Source organism: Bombina bombina, chromosome 9 (assembly GCF_027579735.1).
Source record: "Bombina bombina isolate aBomBom1 chromosome 9, aBomBom1.pri, whole genome shotgun sequence".
In the NCBI taxonomy this organism is placed as follows: domain Eukaryota; kingdom Metazoa; phylum Chordata; class Amphibia; order Anura; family Bombinatoridae; genus Bombina; species Bombina bombina.
Window position 1 is genome coordinate 147,452,739 of NC_069507.1, and position 10,551 is coordinate 147,463,289.

Sequence of the window (10,551 nt, forward strand, 5' to 3'; positions counted from 1 at the left end):
ATACTCTCGAAAAGTGTCTGCTATGGCTATACTATCCTTTTTCTCTATGCCTTTCTTGTTTTGGACTGTATGAATGTGCGCCTTGAGTTGTTTCCTACGTATTGCTCTGGCCAAGAGTTTACCTGATCTGTTTCCCTGCTCATAATATTTTTGTTGGAGGGTGAATGCTTGTTTTTGATATTCATATTGCATATATTCATTAAGCTCCGCTCTGGTTTCTTTCAGCTCCATCAGAAGCTGGGTATTCTGGGGCTTGTCTTTATGCTCTAGTTCCAGTGTGTGTATTTTCCCCAACAGGCTCTCCCGTCGTAGTCTGCTTTGTTTAGTGAGAAAGGCTTTGTGCTTTATAAACTCGCCCCTAAGGACGCATTTGTGTGCTTCCCAGATGTTAGTATATGGCGTGTCGGTATTGTCGTTAAGTAGGAAATACTCCGTTAGCCTTTTTTCTATTTCTAGGTTAATAATTGGATGTTCTAGAAGTGTGTCATCCAAATTCCATTGAAATGGGGTGATCGGCTTGTCTGGCCAGTTGATTGTGCAAGATACAGTATAGAGACGGGGTTGAATCTATATCTGGCTATCATGCCTAACTGTGTGTTGGGGGAATGGAAAAAGGGAGAAAGAGGCAAAGGTTTGGGATAAGGTCAGGTGGCCGCTTGCGCTCTCGTGAGACGACAGTGCTGTACAAGAATATTAGTTGTACAATATGGTAAATATTAGGGGCGTAAGGAGAACAGGTAATATCCAATCCTCCGCGGATGAATAGGTTCAGGAGTGTACAGGCTCAACTGATCTAATATTATGTTGCAAGAACAATATAGAGATAACAGTTTCGCCAATTGATTGCTAACAACAAAGTGTGGGGAATGAGACCGTGGACTGCCTATCTATTCAGTAGTATAGAGTTACTGTTCTTTTACTATGGCTTGTATGATAGTTATAAGTGTTTCATTTTGCTTGTTTAGAGAAAAAAATAAAAATAAAAGGAAGAATGAAAGCAGGAGAGAGAGAAAGAAAGAAAGAAAGAGAGAAAGAAAGGAGGGGGTTGCAATTGTTGTGAGAGAGGGGAGGTTGAATTTAGTGATAGGGAGAGTGAGTCTGTTAGTGGGGGGGTGATTCGTATAGGTGCCAAGGCGTCTCACGCAAGACTGAATGAATGAGTTAATGTTAACAACTATCATTTCCGTCTATGCCTGTGCTGGGTTATCTAAGAGAAAGAGAAGGTCTGGGTGTAGTGTATGTCTGAATAGTTGGTCTCAGGTAACAAGTCATGGGTTAGTCGTTCTGTGCCGGTTTTTTTTTCCATAGAGCATGGAGGTAGAGGTATTCAAGAAGTCTTTGCCATATGTCACATGTGTTGAAGTCAGTTCAATACCGGGGTGGTTATATATGTGCGTGTCCAGTCAATAGGACTTCAGGTCCCCTACTCATATAATTATAACTTACAATGCAAACAGAACATTAACATAACATGCATAACATAGCTAAACACAAGCAGGTTCTATTTTAATCTAAAATTGAAATGATACAATTACTCATCTGGTTGTTGCCAGACCCTGCGAATCCCATAGGGTCAGGTCTTGTATCTCTTAGAGTCTTTATCCAACAGTGTCCTGAAGACTCATAGTAGATGTCCTTGAGGTTTATCGCAAACAGGGTTCTGCAAGCGGATGCTCCAAACTGTGAGCGTCTGAGTTAGGTATATGACCAGTGCTGGTTGTGAATTAGTTTTCCCCAAGTGGAGTGTGGTCTGGCGGTTCTTCTGACCAACTTATGGTGCCATGGTCTATCATTTGTGTCTTTTCTTTTCTTGAATGGAGGTTCCCAGGCTTTGGCTTACTGTGGATCTGTGATGTTTGAGCCTGAAATATTGGTTCTGGGTGAGGTATGCTGGTCTGCGTGATGCCCAGTGCTCTGTAGAAATTTGGAAGGTCTTGCTCTGTTCTGTATGTGGTCGTGTGACCGTTGTGAGTCGCTATTATGCTTAGAGGGAATCCCCACCGATATGATATTTTATGGGTTCTAAGAGCTTCTGTCACATGTTTAAGTTCTCTACGCTTCTGGAGCGTTGCAGGTGATAGATCTGAAAAAATCTGAAGAGGTATGCCCGCATGTGTAAGTGGATTTTTGGTCCTAGCTCCTCTGGCGATTTCCTCTTTGTCAACATAGCTTAGGAATCTAATTATGACGTCCCTAGGGGGAGCTTTGGCGGTGGGTTTGGGGCGTAGTGATCTATGAGCTCTTTCTATTGGGATATCAGGAGACGTAGGAGTATTTTTAATGACTCTGAATAGGTCTTGAAGGTAGCCAATTAGTGCTGATGGGTTGACGCTTTCGGGGATGCCTCTGATACGCAGGTTATTCCTCCTGTTGCGGTTATCAAGATCCTCTATCTTATCCAAGAGGAAATTGATGGCGTCATTTTGCTGTGATATTGTTTGGGAGTTGTTTTTAACTTCATCATGTATTGTGGTTTGTGAGTGCTCTATAGAATCAACTCTAATGGCAAGTTGGGATACATCTTTTTTCAGCTCACCAAAGAGGCCTCTAACTTCAGACAAAACTTCTTTGATATCTTCTTTAGAAGATAAAAGCTTCAAATCTTCTCTAGTGATGAATGAGGCTCCTGCTTGCTCCATGTCTGTGCTTGGATTGTTTATGGCTGAATCAGGCAGATGGATATTCTGATCAGTTGTCTGATCTGTTATGGCTGTGGCTGGTTTCAGGTATTGGCTCATTAGTAGCGAGGAGGCTTGCTTTTCTGGCTTTGGGGCTCTTTTGCAGGGCATGCCAGTGATTACAGCACCCCTCACAGTGCCTTTAGGTATGGATGGACTAATAGTATTAGCCTTTAGTTTATGGCTTATCGTTATAGAGAGAGTGAGGTGGGAATATGGGTCACTAGTGTTTCATGAGCTATTGCTATATGATATACCTTAGCCCTGTGGTGAGTTTGGCCTAACGTGTTAGTTGCCTCTATTGAAATGCTCGGTAAGGGCAGCGTAGTGCACTGTTATAAGCTCCGTGAGCTGCGTGTGGGAGCCTGGGGTGAAGTGCAACACCTTTCAGTCTTATCCCCTGGAAATGGTCTCAGTCTGCCGTTTACTCACTCTCTGCCTTTGATCAATGCGGTCCCGCGCTCCGTGTATTAGTGATGGTCGCGGGAGGCTGTAGTGCCGGAAGCCGGAGCATGTGGGTCACAAATCACATGCGGTCCGTATCAATCTTTGTGTGTCTGTTTGGCTCACCTCGGCACTTTACCGCGCTAGTCGGTTAGTGTTCTGCTGTGGGGGAGTCCGCTCTCAGCAGTGGTGTTTCGGCTATCGGAGCTCTGCGGGCCAGTTACTGGTTTCTCCTCTCTGACTGTGTGAGGTGATGGCGCAGCATCACATGATCTTCCTACTTGCTCATTCTGCCGATAAATGCAGTTAGCTGGTCACCCACACAGGGTTAGAGTGTGCTGTATTGCTTCCCCCTCCGATCTTTAAGCAAAAACTGACTAATTATAGGCCATATGTCATCTCGGGAGCTTTCTAGTCTACAGAGCCGTCTTAGTGTGCGGCCATAATCCTGGGCTGCTAGGCTCCGCCCCTTAAGAATGCATTTTAACAGGTTTTTCACCACTAGAGGGTGTTAGTTCATGTTTTTCATATAGATAACACTGTTATTGTGCACATGAAGTTACCTGGGAGCCATCACTGATTGGCTAAACTGCAAGTCTGTCAAAAGAACTGAAATAAAGGGGCAGTCTGCAGAGGCTTAGATAAAAGATAATCACAGAGGTAAAAAATATATAAATATAACTGTGTTGGTTATGCAAAACTAGGGAATGGGTAAACAAGGGATTATCTATCTTTTAAAACAATAACAATTCTGGTGTAGACTGTCCCTTTAAACTTTGTTGAGTCAGATAGAACATGTTATTTTAATTTAACTTCTGTTATCAAATTTGGTTTGTTCTCTTGGTATCATTTGTTGAAAATACTATGTACATATTCTACACTATTGGGATTTAGCTAGTAATTGGTGGTTACTCACATTTGTCTCTTGATATTGGCTTACCAGATGTGATCAGCTAGCTCCCAGTAGTGCATTGTTGCTATTGATCTGACTTTAACAATGTGTTTAATCCCTGTGCATGGGTTAAAAACAGTTATATACAAGCAGTAGTTCAATTAATAATGTATGAGAGCATTTTCATTTTAAACTTTTATATCTCCTTTAATGCTAAGAGCACCAATCAAGTAACCTGGATTTTCTCAATATTTGTATTAAAACGTGTTTATATACATACATTCATGGCCAAAAATATTGGCACCCCTGCATGTCTGTCAGATAATGCACCACTTCACACAGAAAATTGTTGCAATTACAAATGTTTTGGCATTCTCATCATGTGTATTTCTTTTGTTTGTATTGTATGATACAATAAAGTGTAGAAAAAAAGCCAAATGTGACACATTCCACGCAAAACTCCAAAAATGGACTGGACAAAATTATTGGCACCTTCTAAAAATTGTAAGAAATAATTGTATTCCAAGTCTGTGATGCTTCTGTAATTTGTAATTAAACTCACCTGTATCAATTAACAGGTGCTGACAATATAGAAATCACACACGCAACCAGTTAAAATGGTGAAAAATGTACTCAACCTTTCTGTTGTGTGTCTCTGTGTGCCACACTGAGCATGGAGAAGAGAAAGAGCAGCAAAGAATTGTCTGAGGATTTCCATCTCCAAAGATCTTAATGTTCCTGTGTCCACTGTGCACAACATTGTCAAGAAGTTTACAGCCCATGGCACTGTAGTTAATCTCCCTGGACGTGGACGAAAGAGAAAATTTGATCAAAGATTGCAACAAAGGATTATGGTGGACAAAGAACCTCAATCAACCTCCAGACAAATTCAAGATGACCTTTAGGCACAGGGTACAAATGTGTCAGCTTGCACTATATGTTGCCATCTGAATGAAAAGGAACGCTATGGTAGAAGACCCATCATTCTACTGTTTTCAGAAAAAGAAATGAGGCTCTTAAATAAAAAAATACAGTCCCTACAGTCAAACATGGTAGCGGTTCGCTGATGTTTTAGGGTTGCTTTGCTGCTTTAGGCACTGAATGTCTTGACAGTGTGCATGGCATTATGAAATCAGAAAACTACCAAAAAATTCTGTGGTGCAATGTAGGGCCCAGTGTCAGAAAGTTGGGTCTCCGTCAGAGGTCATGGATCTTACAGCAGGACAATGACCCAAAGCACAAGTCAAAAAGCACCCAGAAATGGTTTAAGACAAAATGCTGGAGAGTACTGAACTTGCCAGCAATGAGTCCAAATCTCAATCCCATAGAGCACCTGTGAAAAAATCTCAATACAGCAGATGGGAAAAGGAACCCTTCTAATCTGAGAGACCTGGAACAGTTTGCGAAAGAAGAGTGGTCCAAAATCCAGTAGAGAGGTGTGAGAAACTCATTGATGGTTACAGGAAGCGATTGATTTCAGTTATTTTTTCCAAGGGGTGTGCTACCAAATATTAAATTGAGGGTGCCAATAATTTTGTCCAGTCCATTTTTGGAGTTTTGCATGGAATGTGTCAAACGTGGCTTTTTTTCTACATTTTTTTGTGTCATACCTATACACACAAAATACATTTTCTAGGAAATAATCCTCAGCTAATATATAAATAAATCTACTAGAATTCTTTTATTTGCAAACATTAATATTAAAGTCAAAGGTTGATTTTGAAAAAGTACACAAAGGTGTTTTCTAATGAATTGGAATAGGGATGTTGTATTATTCTCCTGCAGTGTATAAGAAGTATTATGGATTAAATATGTATGAAATAAGTAGGTTATCACATGGTTATCAGATTAACCGGAATAGATTTCCTGGTTCAAGCCATGTATGCTGATGGATTGGAATAGACTCTTTTGTAAATCTATGACACACCTGATATTGTATTTTTTAACGACTTGTTGGTTAGGCTTTGGCAGCCATTTAACTAAAAATGGTCAGAACAAAGTTCTCAGGATGCAAACCTGTCCCTCCATGTTCTGGCCTTGAAACACACCATCATCTGCCAACATTTAAAAATGTCAAGCAAATGCTTGTGCAACCGATTCCATGAGAACAGAGCTTTGCAGTCATCCTGGACAAATCTGCCTGGTACGATTTATTTGGAGGAGAGGATAGGAAGCAGCAGTCTTAAGGCTACTGCTTTTTAACTTGCAATTTTAGGCTTTCATTAACTGCAGGGGCTCCTAAGCTTTGTGTATAATTCCCTACATCACATTGTCGATAGGCACTCTGCTCTTAAAGGGCCACTAAACCCAAAATCTTTCTTTCATGATTTAGATAGAGAATAGAAATTTAAACAACATTACAATTTACTTCCATTATTTATTTTGCTTCATTTTTTAAATATCCTTAGTTGAAGAAAAAGCAATGCACATGGTGAGCCAATCACACGAGGCTTCTATGTGCAGCAACCAATCAGCAGCTAGTGAGCATATCTAGATATGCTTTTCATCAAAGAATATCAAGAGAATAAAACAAATTAGATAATATAAGTAAATTAGAAAGATGTTTAAAATTGCATTCTCTTTCTAAATCATAAAAGAAAAAATGTGGGTGGCATGTCCCTTTAACTAATAGTTTAGACACAATACAAACTCATATGCTTTTGTAAGGTTGTGTGCATGATATACAGGCATACCTCGTTTTATGTGCTTTGCTTTATTGCACTTTGCATATACTGTTCTTTTAACAAATTGAAGGTTTGTGACAACCCTGTGTCAAGCGAGTCTATCAGCGCCATTTTTTCTAACATATACACACACAATGCTTTTTTCGTAAATGAAAAGATGCTGGTACTCAAAAAAAAAAAAAAGGTGCCGGTGATTTTTGATTGATATATTCTGCTCAGTAGCTTTGAGAAAAAGATTATTTACAATTAGCTAGATTAAGAGTTTTGCGTTGTGACTCAAATAGCATTGATATGGCCCTTTTTCCCTAACGTTGCTATTACAAGTCTTGTAGGTATAGCTGTACCGCACACCTTTTTGGCCGTCAAGCAACATCAGTACCCCACTTTTAAAAAAGTCCTTTTTCAATGGGACTTCCATAGCACCGGTATTACGAGTTTGCCTGGGAGGTCAAAAAGTAAGCACACCCTATACTGACAATATCCGTACCACCATCTAAAGTCAGTAGTTTTACGTTACAAAGCTGTAGCATAAAACTGATAACTAATGTGTTAAAAAGTACACTAACACCCATAAACTACCTATTAACCCCTAAACCAAGGCCCTCCCACATCACAAACACTATAATAAATGTATTAACCCCTAATCTGCCGCTCTGGACATCGCCACCACTTCATTTTTTTTATTAACCCCTATTCCACCGCTCCCTGACATTGTCAGATTCGTCACCACTATAATAAACCTATTAACCTCTAAACCGCTGCCCTCCCGTATTGCAAACACTATTTAAATATTATTAACTCCATGGGGCCCATTTATCAAAGGGCTTGCGGACCTGATCCGACACTGCGGATCAGGTCCGCAAGACCTCGCTAAATGCGGAGAGCAATACGCTCTCCACATTTAACATTGCACCAGCAGCTCACAAGAGCTGCTGGTGCAACGCCGCCCCCTGCTGACTCGCGGCCAATCGGCCGCCAGCAGGGAGCTGTCAATCAACCCGATCGTATTCGATCGGGTTGATTTCCGGCGGTTCCTGTCCGCCTGCTCAGAGCAGGCGGACAGGGTTATGAAGCAGCGGTCTTTAGACCGCTGCTTCATAACTTGTGTTTCTGGCGAGTCTGAAGACTCGCCAGAAACACGGCCCTTCAAGCTCCATACGGAGCTTGATAAATGGGCCTGCTAATCTGCCGTCCGCCCACATCGCCGCTATAATAAACCTATTAACCACTAAACCGCAAGCCCCCCACAACGAAATATACTAAATTAAACTATTAACCCCTAAACCTCTGTTAGGGTTAGACTTAGGGTTATGTTAGGGTTAGGTATAGGGGTTAATATATTTATGTAGAGCTAAATGCCCTTTTAAGGGCAATGCACATCCAAATGCCCTTTTCAGGGCAATGTTTAGCTTAGGTAGTTAGTAAATAGTTAATAACAATACTAACTAACTAGTCTACCTAGTTAAAATAAATACAAACTGTGAACTGTGAAATAAAAATAAAACCTAAGATATTGTATATTGTAGCTAGCTTAGGTTTTATTTTACAGGTAAGTATGTATTTAGTTTTAAATAGGAATTTTTTAGGTAATAATAATTATTATTAATTGTAGGGTTTTTTTAGATTTATTTTAATTATATTTAAGTTAGGGGTTGTTAGGGTTAGACTTAGGGTATTTAGTATGTATTTAGTTTTAAATAGGAATTATTTAGGTAATAATTGTAAGTTTTATTTAGATTTATTTTAATTATATTTAAGTAAGGGGGTGTGTAAGGGTTAGGCTTAGGGTTACGCTAGGGTTAGGGTTATGCTTAGGGTTAGGGTTACGTTAGGGTTAGGTTTAGGGGTAATATATTTATTTAGTGTTAGTGATGTTGGAGGCCAGAGGTTAAGGGGTTAATAACTTTAGTATAGTGGCGGCGACATTAGGGGCGGCAGATTAGGGGTTAATAACTGTAATGTAGGTTGCGGTGATGTCAAGGGCTGCAAATTAGGGGTTAATAAGAGTATTTAGGTGGCGGCAATGTTAGGGGCAGCAGATTAGGGGTCAATAACTGTATGTATGTGGCAGCGATATCGGGAGTGGCAGATTAGGGGTTAATAGTTTTATTTAGGTGGCGGCGGTGTTAAGGGCGGCAGATTAGGGGTTAATAACATTATGTAGGTTGCGACGATGTCAGGGGCAGCAGATTAGGGGTGTTTAGACGTGGGGTTTATGTTAGGTTGTTAGGTTTAAACATAACTTTTTCTTTCTCCATAGACATCAATGGGGCTGCGTTACGGAGCTTTTGTTTCCACGATCGTAGGTATTAGGCCACGTCAAAGCAGCGCTTGTATTTGGGTGAGGTATGAAGCTCAACACCACTATATCGCCCGCGCAAGCCTGCTTTTTCAAAACTTGTAATAGCAGCGCTATAGGGAGGTGAAATAATGCCGCTTTTGTGGCGGTCGTTAATTTTCCTATAGCGCTCAAAACTCCTAATCTAGGGGATAGATTGATGTATTTTATAGCCCCCTCTTGTGAAAACTAGAATATTTACATGATGATTACAAATATTACTCAGTTGATGGTTAGCATTTTTTAGCAATCAAGTATTTTTTAATTTAGTTATGTAAATAGTTTTTTTTAGAAAAATTTTATTGCACACTTAACAGACTATAGTGCAGTGTAAATATAACTTTTATATGCACTGGGAAACAAATTAGTGTGACTCACTTTATTACTATAATCGCTTTATTGCAGTGGTCTGGAACCAAACACGCAGTATCTCCGGGGTACGCCAGTATAAGGAAAATCTGGTTAAATACTTAAAATACTATAAGAAGTAGGTGTTTCAAAAGCTTTACAATGGGTTTCACTTGGATGTTCATTAGATATTTGCATTCATTTTTGGACTAATGCTAAATTTTTTGCTATTTTTTGCATTCGGCAGAAATATTCAGAGGTTTTATATAAAGGTCTAAACATGCAAAAAGTAAGTATAAAGCCACTGGAAAACTACACAATTAAAGGTATAGAAAAGTCAAAATTAAACTTGCATTAATTCAGATAGAACATGTCATTTTAAGACACTTTTAAGTGCACATATCCTACACTAGTGGGAGCTAGCTGCTGATTGGTGCCTGCACACATTTGTCTCTTATGATTGGCTAGCTTGATGTGTGCAACTTCAGCTAGCTGCCAATGATAATAAAAGTAAATTGGAAAGTTGATTACAATTGTATGTTCTATCCGAATCATGAATGAAAATGTTGGGGTTTCCTGACCCTTTAACTGGTTTTCTAATGGTATACAAACGGATTGGATTCACCTAAAATTAATTCATTAAAACACTAAAAAACACAAAAAGCTTTGCAACTTACTATGCATAGCTGTTTAATGCATTGGCAGTATTTAAAATAAACATTTAAGTGAATTGGAAAATATGATCAAGGGCAATCGTGCTAGAGACAATGCACCAATATTTCTTACCTCGAGGCCTCAAGTGAGCCCAAAATATCTAATTTATATATCTAGAAGTCCAAGGGGCTGATTTTTGAAAGCGCAAGCGGACCTGATACGATGTATCGTATCATGTCCGCCGCACATTGATAAATGCTGACAGCATACGCTTGTGCAATGCCGTCCCTGCAGATTCACAGCCAATCGGCCGCTAGCAGGGGGTGTCAATCAGCCTGATCGTATAAGATCGGGCGGAATTGATGTCCGCAGCCTCAGAGCACGTGGACAAGTTATGTAGCAGCAGTCTTTAGTCCGCTGCTTCTTAACTGCTGTTTCCGGCGAGCCTGAAGGGGCATTCGGAGCTTGATTATTCGGCCCCCAAATGTCAACTATGCTTCTCTAGCCTAGTCC